This window comes from Grammomys surdaster, unplaced genomic scaffold, assembly GCF_004785775.1.
Source record: "Grammomys surdaster isolate TR1022 unplaced genomic scaffold, NIH_TR_1.0 126029, whole genome shotgun sequence".
In the NCBI taxonomy this organism is placed as follows: Eukaryota; Metazoa; Chordata; class Mammalia; order Rodentia; family Muridae; genus Grammomys; species Grammomys surdaster.
In genome coordinates, this window is record NW_021620842.1 from 2235255 (window position 1) to 2249089 (window position 13835).

The following is a 13835-nucleotide window of genomic DNA, read 5'->3' on the forward strand; positions in this document are numbered from 1 at the left end:
CTCCTCCTCAAAACAAAACACACATGCATGCACGTACACACGTGTATACACACACACACACACACGCACACACACACCATACACACACACACACACATACACACACATACACACACACATACACACACATACACACATACACGTACACACACATACACACACACATACACACACACACATACACACACACACACGTACACACACATACACACACATACACACACACACACACACCAACCAAAGCATAGAAAAGCTTTGAATTGTGGAAATTGTAGTATGTCACAATGTGTCCCATAGTATACATATCTGTCTACACATCTCCATAAGCCAATGTTTCTTGAAGGGAATCATTGTTCTGGTTTGAGGTTTCTGGCTTCTGTGACCCTACTGATATTAGGCCTGCTTTTATGACTAGGTGACATGAACCTTAAAATGAAGGTGATCTTCTTAAGCTAGTGAAAAACAAACAAACAAACAAACAAACAGCAGAGACTCTCCCTATCTTCCTAGAGACCAAAGGAAGGATGAGACATGTGGTACTTCTGTAGAAAATGATTCTGGCTGAACAATGTCTACACCATAATTGAAAATTACAGAAATGTAAGGTAACAAGTCTATGTGGCTTATGCCAAAATAACAGAAAAATTGGTGGATGCCCCACCCCGGAGCTTTCTATTTAGTTTATATAGATGAAATCATATTTTAAAAACAGATTTATAAAGAGTTGGTTCTCATGCCCTCTTTATAGGCAGGTGTGAAATATGAGTACGAGATGAAATAACAGCTAATTAGTTACAATTAAAGCATTATCAATGTTCTTCAATGGCCTTATACCATACTAATGTGACTGAAATTGCCTTCTTTCTGTTGCAATTATTCTTAGAGTTTTGATTAATTTCTGCTTGACATTTTAATATTGTTCTCTCTTTAAAAAATTTGTTCTTTCTAAATCATAATTCTAGTGTTTTAAGGCCAATTTCTATGATACCATTTACTATCTATCTATCTATCTATCTATCTATCTATCTATCTATTTTTCATAATTTTTTAGAAGCTTTTATCTGGCACTCTCATTATTGAGAGGATGTGATCCTTATTTCTAAGGAGACTTAGAAAACTAAGAGCTCTTAAAACCCAGACTTTACAACAGTCTACTTGTAAGTCTACGCACAGCATCTTTCCATCATCTCAGGCTTAGTACCTGTAGGGCTTCTTTCCTCTTTCCATTTTCCATTTTACAGTTTGCCATTTTCCTTCCATGTCATCTCTGTCTTCCCAGTTATTTCTTTTTTATTGCATATATCCACAGACTGCTGGGACAGTCTTGTCATCTGATATACACTACTAGATCTAAGCAGACCTTAGCGCATGCCATGAAAACTTCAAAAGAGGAAACTTTCTTCTTTAGGACTATGCCTTTAGCATCCTCCAAATTACTTTACCAGGAAATGCAGGTGTTTGCATAGTTACTTGCAAAATTTTTACAGCCATCAATCAAAGATTGTCTCTTTCCTAGGAGTTTATTTTACCGATTGTCCAGCACTATTGGTTTGACATTTATGCCCAGGCTTTCAATTCAACTGGTGCTGCTGACTATATCTATGTGACATGACAGTATTTAATTATTATGTCTGTGTCTTAGTTAGGATTTCATTACTGTGAAGGGACAATATGACCAAGGCAACTCTTAGAAAAGAAAACTTAATTGGAGCTCTCTTGCAGTTCAAAGGCTTAGTCCTTTATTATGGCAGGAAACATGGCAGCGTGCATGTTCACATAGTGCTGGAGCAATTCTACATGTATCTTGCCATTAACATGGGAGTTTTATATCTTGATCCATAGGCAGCAGAAGGGAACTCTTTTCCTCAGATAATCAAGAAAGGCTCTCTCCTGCGCTGGGTCATGCTTGAGAATAGGAAGCCTCAAACCCCACATACATAGTGAAACATTTCCTCCCTCAAGGTCATACCTCCTAATAGTGCCATTCCCTAGGGATGAAGCATTCAAACACATGAATCTATGGGAGGGGCATAACTATTCTAACCAACACATTGTGTGAATGAAAATGTCTTTGAAGAAGCTGCATCTGGCTGTGAATGTAAGTTCTGAAAGCAATCTGTGTCTGTAGAGACTGATTGGCTGATTAGAATTTCAATGCTGTGGACCAATTTAAATGGCGCAGATCCAGAGGCTAATTACATTATTATGGGCTAAGTTCTGGCTCTTAGGAACACTTAGGAACACTTAGTTTGGACATATACCCAAAGTCAGAACAAGCAACTTGTGACAATAGAAAAAACTCTTTAGAGTCTATTGATTTAGCAGATAAATCATTTACAAATACATATTTCTGCAACTTGTCAGCATTTTTCTATGCCTATATTCCCATATCCATGGAAAAATAAAGTAACACAGGAAAGTATCCTTATTGGTTACAGAAAGAGAAACCTATACACCAAGACATCCACAAAACCCTTGGTCAATTGTCTGTCCTGCTTGCAAGATGTGCTGAGGCAATGGTGGCTCAGAACTTGTGGGAGTAACTAACCAATATCTGGTTCGTCTTGAGATCCAAACTACAGAAGGGAGCCCATGATAGATACTGCCTAGGTGACCAAGAACTTGAGCCCACATAGCCCAGAGACTTAGTGTAGAACCAAATACAACTGGCAAAAAATAAAAATAATTCAATGTATTGCTAATGAAGTTCTGCTACACTCATAGATGAGTGCCTTACCCAGTCATCCTCAGTGAAGCTTCCACATGCACCAGATTGGAGTAGGTTAAGAGAACCTCAGAGAGAAATTGTGAGGAAAGTAAGTATAAATTGGAGGTCTCCATAGGTTCTGTTTCCACAGAGCTCTAGGAACACCAAGGAAGAAGACAAAGAAAGATTGTAGGAGTTTGATGGGAAGGAAGTCTCAAAGAAAGTATGGCCCATTGAATCAACTAAGCAGGACACATATGGGTTTACAGAGAAGGGACAAGCCTGGGGCTTACATAGGTCTGCATATTGTCCTCTGTGTATATGTTATTACTGTTAGCTTGGTGTTTTTGTAGGACTTCTAAAAGTAGGAGTGGATCTATTTCTGACTGTTTTGTCTGCTCTTGACTCATTTCCTCCTATTGGGTTGCCTTGTTTAGCCTCAATACAAGTGCCTTTTTCTTGTCTTACTGTATCCTGTGTTGTTATGTTTGGTTGTAGTCTCTTGGAGGTCTGCTGTTTTCAGAAAGGAAACAGAGGAGGAGTGGAGCTGGGAGGAGTCTGTGGAGAGGAAACTGTGATCAGAATATATTTCTTGAGAGAAAAATCTATTATCAATTTAAAAAAAATAAAGGTGGTATCATAGCCAGATGTTTTCTCTAGCAAAACTCTGTGTGTCTAGTGTTTTTAAAATAAGTATTTTATTGACAATAAATCAGTAAATGGTTGTTTCTAATTACTGTACATATAATCTAATGTACATATATGAAAACATGTCTAGATGTTTTATGTGTACTTATGCACCAATTCAAACATAAATATTTGCACACAGATATATCTAGGAGCAGCTAGCTTCATTTTTTCTTTTTTTTGTATATGAATGAATAATTGCATTAATCACAGCTATATGTCACAAATACAAAGTTTCCCAAAAATGTTTCAGAAGATTTCCAATATGAATATAAATACAAATCTGAATATATTTATAGAGAGATGGACAGATGTTTATTTTTCTAATATAAGCTTTTCTTTCCTGAATTGCATGCACTATTCTTTGAGTGGATTTTTTAAGATTTAAGATTTGGAAATTTAAGACAATGAAATTTAGGATAGCTTCATGTACTATACAAACACTTTCCACTTTCAAAATAAACATGAATTTCCATAAGATTTTCAATATGTGGTAGTTTGTATACATTAGTAACAACTTGCTGAATAGTCAAAAAAGTGTTTTGCTACAAAAACACTTGCACGATTTGCTGAAAAGTCTTTTTTTCTTTATCAACTTGACACAAACTAGAGCCATCTTATAAAGTGAATATCAATCAAGGAATTATCTTTATCAGTCTGGCCTTTAAACAAAACTTTGTGAGAGCATTTTCTTAATTAGTGATTGATGTGAAAGGGCCCAGCTGATTGCAGGTGCTGCTAACCCTGAACTGGAGGTCCTGGATTATATAAGAAACCAATCCAAGCAAGCTATGAGGATCAAGCCAGTAAGCAACACCCCTCTGTGATCTCTGCTTCAGTTCCTTTTTTCTGCTTTGGCTTTCTTAAAAGGTGGAATGGCTGGTAAGTCAAATAAACGTTCTTATCCTCTAAGGCATGCTTGGTTACTGTTTTATCACAGCAATATGGAATCAGTCTTAAAAAAAAATGAAAATAAAAGCCAGAAATGACTTGTGTATTTCTAAGTACAGTTAGCATCCCACTTTTCAGATTTCTGAAGATCATGTCTTAAAGTTATCAGATCTTCTTTAACAGCATCAGTGTCTATTAATTCTCTCAAAGATAGTCAAGATGTGTCTAGATTTCATTTGAGAATCCTTCCAGAAGTTTGTAGACAGTTCCACTCCATTCAAATGATGAAGTCAATTGAATTTGGCTCTTTATCAAGGAGCCAAATGGCCCAGGCAACCAATCAAGGAGAGAAATACTTGACATTTAAAAGTCATATTTTCACATAGGCAAAACTTGAATTCTAAATTCTAATTTTAAACGTAGCTATATATAGGAAATACAATATTTTAACAATTCTGATAATTACCATATGGTTACAAGATTATATAGGTGTGTATATATATCCTTGCCTCAAATAATCTGAACAAAATCTATAAATGTGTAATTTTTAGAGAACCAATTATCATGTACAATTTTCTAGGAAATCTCAAGAGAATTTTATTTTTATTAGTAAAACTCCAGAATTAGTACAAATTTGTCAGGTAATGAGTTTGTTAAATCTCATGGGATCCTATGGATTCAGAGAAAAATAGATGGTACAGTATTATGGCTTAACAAAGTATTTTTCAGAACTTTAAACATAAAGCTAAAAGAAATGTATGATCTGTTAGAGATGTATTTCTGAACTGGTTTTTGTGTCTTAAACATATATACAATTATCATCTTTCTTGTACTTATCAGGTATTTGGCTTATATATTGTTCTCCTGCGTCTCTGTCTTCTAATCCTCTTTCTCTTCCACATACAGGTTTGTTAACACATACACACATTTATATTTACCCTGAGTTTAGACATATAAGAAATCTGAATCTCATTTTAGCCGTGAAGAGCTTTCCATTTTTTTGTCACAGACACCTGAAGTTAACAAATTATTTCCATCATAACACAGTTGTTAAACTGTAGTAAGAAAACATTGCAACTTATGCTTATGAGGATTCAGAATAAATGTGACTTTCAGACCTTAAGTACTGCTAAAGTGCTTCTAGTTTATAATCTCAGGTGCTGGAAACAGATCTCTCATATCCTCACCCTCTATCCTGTTATGCTCTTCCGTTCTTTGTTGTTTTTTCTGTATTTCCTGCATCCTGCTTTTTGGATTCCTAAAGCATTCTGAAATGCTTCATTCATGATTTTCCTACACAGAATGATTGCTATTCTGAAACTTCTCAGCTTTTCTTTATTGTCTTCATCTGTCTTTTAAGCAACTCCTAAATTGCAATAGAAAAACAGTACTCTTTTCTTTGAAATTGGAATGAATGACTGCATCTCCATGGGCATATGTGCATATGCATTGTGTATGCTGGTGGGAACAGTTTTGTGTGTACATAGATTAGACAGAATCATTGGATTCCTGGGAAATGAGTTTCAGGCATCTCTTCAACACTTGACTTATTATCTGGATGCTGGTACCAAAGTTCAATCCTTAGAATTTTGCAGCAAGAGCTTTTAATGACTAATCATGATTTCAAGTCCCATAGAAAAAATGTTTTGATTGAAATGAATGCCAGGTTAAAATTTGTCAAATAAGGTTAAATACACAATATGGCTTTAAAGATGTTAAATGCAGGATTTGGCAAAGTTTGAATACACTGAGTGACACTGGGAATATTTAAAGAGGACAAAACCACCAGATTTTCTTGTAACATTTTGACGGTAGATCCTGTTTAAAAGTAAAAGCTCCCCAGAGTTTTATTAATATTTGCTGGATTTCAAACAATTCTTGCTGTGGCCTTCATTTTCTCTGGACATTCATTTTTCTCTGGACATCCTTCATATACATCAGAGAAACTGAACTTCACACATGTCTTAAATAAGGCTCAAACATCACACATTTAGATTTGTTGTTCCCCCTCTATTCTTTTCCTTAGAAGTGCCCTGGCCAAATCCTTCATGCACTTGATCATTCACTTCTTTTTCCATTCATGAAGAGGATACAGTGATATCTCTTCTGTGCTTTAAATTTTGTGTGTCTGACAGTAACATTTACCAATTTTTGTTTGTTTGTGACAAGGTCTTACTATATAGCTCTGTCTGTCATGGAACTCATGTAACTAAGCTGATCTTAAAATCAAAGAGTTCTCTGTAACTCCACCTCCAAAGTACTGGAATTAAAGGTGTATACCATCATAGCTGGCTAGTATTTTATATGTATAAAAAGATATGTGTATTTTCTGTGGAGAAACCCTGCTAATTAAGGTGAGAGTCTGACACTACCAGAAAGCCCCATGTTTGTGCAAAATGTTGGACTCCTTTTAATAGCAGGGCTTCTTCTTCTCTGACATTGCCTGGAGATCCTAAACCTCTGGACCCTCTACCTGAAGAATGTCACATAATCTTAGTTAGATTTAAGGTTTAGCTTCCTTTGTTTTGACAACCCATTCAGCAAGCTCCTGAGATTCCTGGCATGCCTCTCCATGGAAAAGAGGCATTGAGTACCCTTAACAGTAGCCAATGATATGAACCTACTTGAGAAATCCCTACCCACTTCCACAAAACAATATAACCTTGATTCACCGTGAATAAAGTAGATCTTTTTCTCTAAAGCTAATCCCTAAGACAAATCTGTTATTTCTGTCATACTCATGGGCCATCACAAACGCTCTTCGTTGATTGTACTCCCTTTGTCATCCTGGAGCAGTGACCAACAATCCTTGGGAGAATGGAGGACCGCAATTCACTTTACAATAAAAAATAAAATTATTGAATCAAAGGCTGAAGACAAAAGTGCAAATATTTCCCATAAAGTTGTCCCTATCAGAAAACCAAATGAAATTTGACATATATAGAACTATAAGTTTTAGTTTTGTATAAGGATTATTTACTATATTCCACTACTTTATTAGTAATTTTTCTAACTTGCAATGTATGAAAATTTGGCCTTATCAAAATATTCTCCAGCAAAAATACTTAATATTCACATTTTTATCTTTATCATTTCAACAATGACAGTCAGTAATTACATGTTATTCACTGTACAGTTGTTTTTGTGCTTAATAGTATACTGTGCACAATGGTTTCCTAAATCAACCATAGGTTACTTATGGTTAATAACTAATTAGAACTGTAATAGTCATGGATGCTTATGTACTCCCAGGAAAGCACCAGACGAACCAGGAATTTTAAACACAAGGGGTTATTTCATCAAAGCGAGGGTTGTTTAACCTGTTATCTGTCCAAAAGACTGGGTGCAGACATGGTTAATAGCCTAATGACCTTTTACTCAGTCTGTATAGCCAAGACCACATTGTCTCCTTTCTGAGATCCTTGTTGTGCACTTGTCAATATATAGACCATCTTTATGGAATGTGTCACATGTAGTCAATCTATAGAACCTATCATTATAGAAAATGTCACATGTAATTTGCAAAGATTATGGATGTAGTCACATCTTAAACTTTATTGCACAAGCAGAAATGAACCTCTGTGGCTCTCACTTAGACCATCAATGATTGCAGAGAGGTTGGAATGTTACAGATTCAGAAATTAATTATATTTTATCTGGGGGTATATTTAGTCTATTTAATAGGCTTATTATCTCTGTGTGTTATTTAACATCCTTATAACTACTATTGTGAATCCTTTTTAGAAGACCAGTATTTTTCCAGCAATTCAAACCTAAGAGTGTCCTTAGATACCATGTGAGATCAAAAAATAGGTTTCCTGTGTTATTGTAACCACTTACCTCATGTTTTCTTGAATATACCTGAAAATGTCGTGCTTTATGACTTTTCATACTCTGTTACTTTAAAGATATTATGATATAGATATCACATTGAAACATGAAAGTAGAGGTAATCCAAACCTTTGTTTCTGGGCCATGGTCACAATAAATTATCTTGTATTCCCTTTCTGGAAAGAACTGTGGGTTTTTTGTATTAATTATTTCTAAATTATTGAATTTGGCTTTTGACAAAAGCCATCTAGGAAAGCCTATGGCAAACAAGTGAGTTTTCTGGAGATGGCTCACAATTTTGCATGATTGTGATGGGTGTGCTCTGAAGGCAATGTAGGTAAATGATTCCTGAGCATCAGTTCACACTATTGAGCAATTTTTTTTTTCTGATCAGCATGGATATAAACTTTAATGAATTAGTGCTATTTAGATGAATTAATGACTTTATAGAAATCCTGATTTGATTCAAATAATTTTGTGAAGAAAGTATAAGGAAATGGTTTTAGTTGTTTTGCCAAAAAGATATAATAAAGTTAAAATAAAGAATAGAATGTACCTTTCCTCATAGAATAATAAGTAAAGGCTACATTATATGGAGTCTAATGAGATTTCATAAATAGCACTAAGAAGAGAAATATGCTTGGGACAGATTTGTGATCAAGAAAAAGCATTCATTCTAGGTCAGGTTCAGGGATAAGGCCACTCGTGTATTCTCTAATAAAGTAAGGCCATGTGAGAATGTTGCTTTGAACTTATAATGAGCTTATAAAATGAAGCACTGATTTAATCTTGCTATTAGCTCCTTTCTATAACTACTTTTTTCTGTAACATTTTATCTATGTGGTACTTTCATAAAGAAATTTTGTCTCTGAATGTATAAAAAGGCAGAGAGAAAAAATACCTTTGGCTGGTAGGGCTGTGATCCATCCATCAAATCTATATATGTATATACATTTGTTTGCATATGTGTATATGTGTCTGCATGCCTCTATATGTATGTGTATACATATGTGTACATACATATATGTATAAATTTATATTTGTCTTTCCATATGTATGTACATGCATACATACATAGGTATATGTGTATGTATATAAGTATGTATGTGCACTTGTGAAATTAATGAAACTGATGGTCATGCCTAGAGAAGTGTGTGTGTATATGTGTGTGTGTGTGTGTCTGTGTGTCTGTGTATGTGTGTGTTTGTGCATGACTTTTTTCCTATTCTTTTCTTTCATGCTGGTCTTTTAATAGTGAAACAGATTCAGAGTTTCTTGCCCAGCATTGTTGCTGGCCCCAAATCATTAAGTTTAATTCTATCAGCTTTGCTGATCTTGTAAATGACAAGCTGCTATCAGTGGATGGTGGTGGGGGAGCTCCATGTTCACCTGCTATTAGTACATACCCAATCACTGATATCAACCTCATTGCCTTCCTTTAAACCTGGATTCTCACATGACTCTTTCAAATTGTTTCCTTGTGACACAAATATTATATTCATTATACAGATCTAAAAATATAAAAATTTAGTACCTTGCCTAGAACTGAACTAGTCAGTATCTAAGGTGCAATTTAATTCTATCACAATTTACTCTAAAGCCTTGCTCTTGACTGTTATCCATGTATTCTGTTAATTTCATGTAGAAATTATGTAATCCCCTACTTTTGAAGATTTATGTTATATTCAATTTTTTTACAGATGTTATTAGAATGGAAAAGAATTGATTAATATTCTGAAATTAAAATCTTTGCATTCATCTTTGATATTTCAATCAAATAAATATGGCAGACGTAAAATTGAGTAATAAAGAACATTTCATGATTATAAATAAATAAAATTCACTTACAAGCTATATGTGTTGGGAAATACCTTTAATATCAGAATTTGAGAGAAACAACTATAACTCTGTCAATTTGAGGATGACCTTGTTTCCATATTAAGTTCACGGCTTGCCAGGAGTATATAGTGAGACCATGTTTCAAAACCACTTACTGCATTTATTATATTTCTGTTTCTGTGAATAAAATATTACCTGGGCAGTTATAGAAGAAAGGGTTGATTTGGACTTATGGTTCCAGAGGAATGAGAGTCCATCATGGCAGTAACCATGATGAAACCACAGTAGCAAGAAATGAATGCTAATAGTTCACATTGTGAACCCTAAGCTTGAAATAGAGAGAACTTGCTCTAGACTTTTATCATTCAAACCCCACCTCCAATGATATGTTTCATTCAGTAAGACAAAGCCTCTTACACCTTCGCAAACAATGCTACCAACTGGAGAAGTATTCAAATATATGAACTAATAGGGACTATTCTACCTCAAATCATCAACTTCCTAAATTATCTATTCTTTCATTTATTTATTAATTTAATTTATTTGAGCAATTGCTCTAACAACTAACTTAGGTCTACCACATATTGTCGGTATCTTACATAGCAATAGGTTACAGTGAGGACTTGAATGTGTCTAAGCCTTCCATTTCTCTTCTAATTTTATAGCTTCTTCTACATCAAAGCATAACAAACAAATGAAATTTAAAGAGTGAATGCTTTGCCAGTGTTAGGAAAATTATTATTTGAAAGACTAAATGTTCTGGCCCAAGCTGCTGTTCCACTTTGCAGGTCAGGGTCTAGCAAGAGAGAGAGTTGGGATGGAAGGGCAAGAGACGCAAAGAATGGAGACAAGAAAGAGGGTCTGATCAAGTCTCATTTATTGAAAGGAAATCCTGGGTATATATGAGCATAAACAGGGGAATACAGCTGAAGACTTTACCACGTGCACTATGTAGTTGGGGGCATTAAACAACAAAACAAGATATATGAGAAAAACATGTTTATCAGAATGTTCTCAGCTGTTGTAGGCTGTTGAAAACAATTATCTTGTCAAGGTATATGGCCTGAGATGGCTGGAAAGATGATAGTCGTTTTCTGCTAGAAGTAGGCTTCCAACAGGTCACCCTTTTTGAATTTTTTTCAAAAGAGAAGGCTGGGAAAACTTACAGAAACTGTGCCTGTCTTAGGTTGGAACAAAGTACCCCAGTCACCCTTTCCCATCTTTGGATACTCAACAGCCATTGGTTGAGCTCCTGTCTTAGGATGGTGAGGCCTCCTAGTTAGGGACAAGGGTCTTGAGGTGTTCTCTTACTCATCATTGACTATCCAGCTTAGCATGTAAGTTAGAGGGTTAATCCTCGTCAGCCTCGATGACAGAGGTTTTAGAGTCCCATACTTCCAGCCTGTAATAATGGTCCTGTATGTGTTTCATTTGAATAGCGTTGCTTGGTTATTGTACAAAAGCCATCAGTTTGTTGAACAGCATGGACTCTAGAGACAAGAGACTTAACAATGTCTGAATGGTCAGTATAAAAGCAACACTCTTTTTTAAGGGCAGCACACAATTCTCCCTGTTGGATAAGTTAAAGGTCTAAGCCTTGTATCCACAAATTTTGAATTAATAGAAGAAATTATACCAATGAAATTCTTGAATTTGCATCAGCTTAGTAACAATTATACAGATTTCTACCAATAGATTATGGCTGTGTAATCAATTTTAGCTCTTCCACCCTGTTCCAATAAAACCATTACTTTTCCCTAGAGACAGCCTAATATTAGCCACCTCAGTCCCCAAGTCCAGGGAATTGGGGTGCTGACTCTTTATTAACTTCTTCAAGCTGAATATGGGTGTTAAGATATTAGAAGAGGGATAAGGGGAAGGGTAAATTAATAAGCCTCTGATGTCTGTCTTAACTGCATCCAGCTGGAAGTCCAGGACATCAGTGGACATGCAGGTGACAAGAAGATTCATTCACCAAGGCTGTATATTCTGTAATATACAAATCTAAAAACAAATTTTAGTATCAAGATAATAATTTTGGTTGATTCTCTGGAATCTAGTCTTCTGGAGGCCTGCCTCTGTCATGTCTGATCCGTATAATTCTGGAAGATATAACTACTACCTTAATGACCTCTTCAGAAAACACATAGAAAAACCTTTTTTCCCAAATCTGCCTATCCTTGGGCCAGTAACCAGAAAAGCCTTTATATTGACCTTTTATCCAGAGGAAAAATATAACTACACAACTCAGAATCACATCCATTTTGAAAGTTAAATCAATCTAATACAACTGATTAACACTATCTTTCTGTTCAGCTCTCTGCCTAGAGCAACCTTCTATTTTTCTCTTTGGCTCTCTTGACTCAGAGCAGCCTGCAATTTACTCCTTGTGTCTTTAAAGCCCTTTTCATCTGTTCCTGCTGACTTATTTCTTGTCCACATTTTTGTTACTATGACCTACTGGTCTCGACACAGCAGGTTTCTGCAGCGATCACCTTTGTTTCACTTCTGAATTTTCAGCAAACCCTTTTTCCAGTAATGTCCCTCACTGAGTCTCTTGTTCTTGCTGCCTCGAGTTGAGCACTACTACCAAGCCAGCTCAGTCAGTCAACAGGTTCTCCAGCGAAGGAATGTGGATGCATGCTTCCAATTCCCGTGATGTCCTTCACTGTATCCCGCTTACTGGAACTCCAACTTTGAGGCACCACTATGTAACAACTTGTTCTGCCCCACATTTGGGGGCCACCATGTCCCAGCTCGTTTGAGTTAGTCAACAGGGTATAGCAAGAGAGAGAGTGGGGATGGAGGGGCAAGAGACGCGAAGAATGGAGACAAGACAGAGGGTCTGATCAAGTCTTGTTTATTGAAAGGAAATCATGGGTATATATAAGCTTAAGCAGGGGAACACAGCTGAAGACACTTTACCATGTGTACCTTGCAGCTGGGGGCATTAAACAACAAAACAAGAAATATGAGAAAAACAAGATGTTCATCAGAGTGTGCTCAGCTGTTGTAGGCTGTTGAAAACAAGTCTCTTGTCAGGGCCTGAGATGGCTGCAAAGATGATAGCTGCTTTCTGCTAGGAGTCGGCTCCCAACAACTAAATTGCTGCAACCCATGCAGGTAGGGCCTAGATTCTTTACTAGAGATCGCAAGTGAATTTGAAATGGACAGATACACAGACACATATCCAGAATATCTGGGGTGAGATGAACTATGCACATTCTGATGGAGTTGAACCTACTGCCACTGTAATCTGGAACCTGATCTCATTTATTATGTGAAGCATAATGGGCAGGGGTAACTGACCTTGACGGGAAGTCTTTATGGGTGAACCTTCTCAGTCTGTAAACATCTAGGAAGAGGAAGCTGCAGTTGCTAACTTTTGTCCACATTGATAAGATACTGGACAGAAGAAACCTTTCACCAATTTTGAGTTTGACCTACCAGAAGAAAAGATTTTTCAATTTACCAGGGATCTGAGGCCATTATTTGTGTCCTGCCTATGCCTATTCCAGGAATACACTTAGGACTTCACTCACCAGTATTTCCTTGGCTCTCTACCTTAAAGTCTCAACGTTATTTATAAACCAAAGTCTTCATATAAACATTAGGTGCCATGATGTGAAGCTTTCTTACAAAAAGAGCATATGTTTGTTATTTTATATTTCTTTATGATTCTAATTATTTTAAGATTCTGAGGATTTAATACATCAGTCTCATAACTGATGTGGAAATTGAATTTGGGATTATTGAATGAAAGGAATATAATTTCCAGTTTTATTTTGTCTCCTATTTTGATGTGCCCTCCTAGAATTTCTATCTTTCTATCTTCCTATTCACTCATTTTGACCATCTATCCATCTGTTTATTTGTGTGG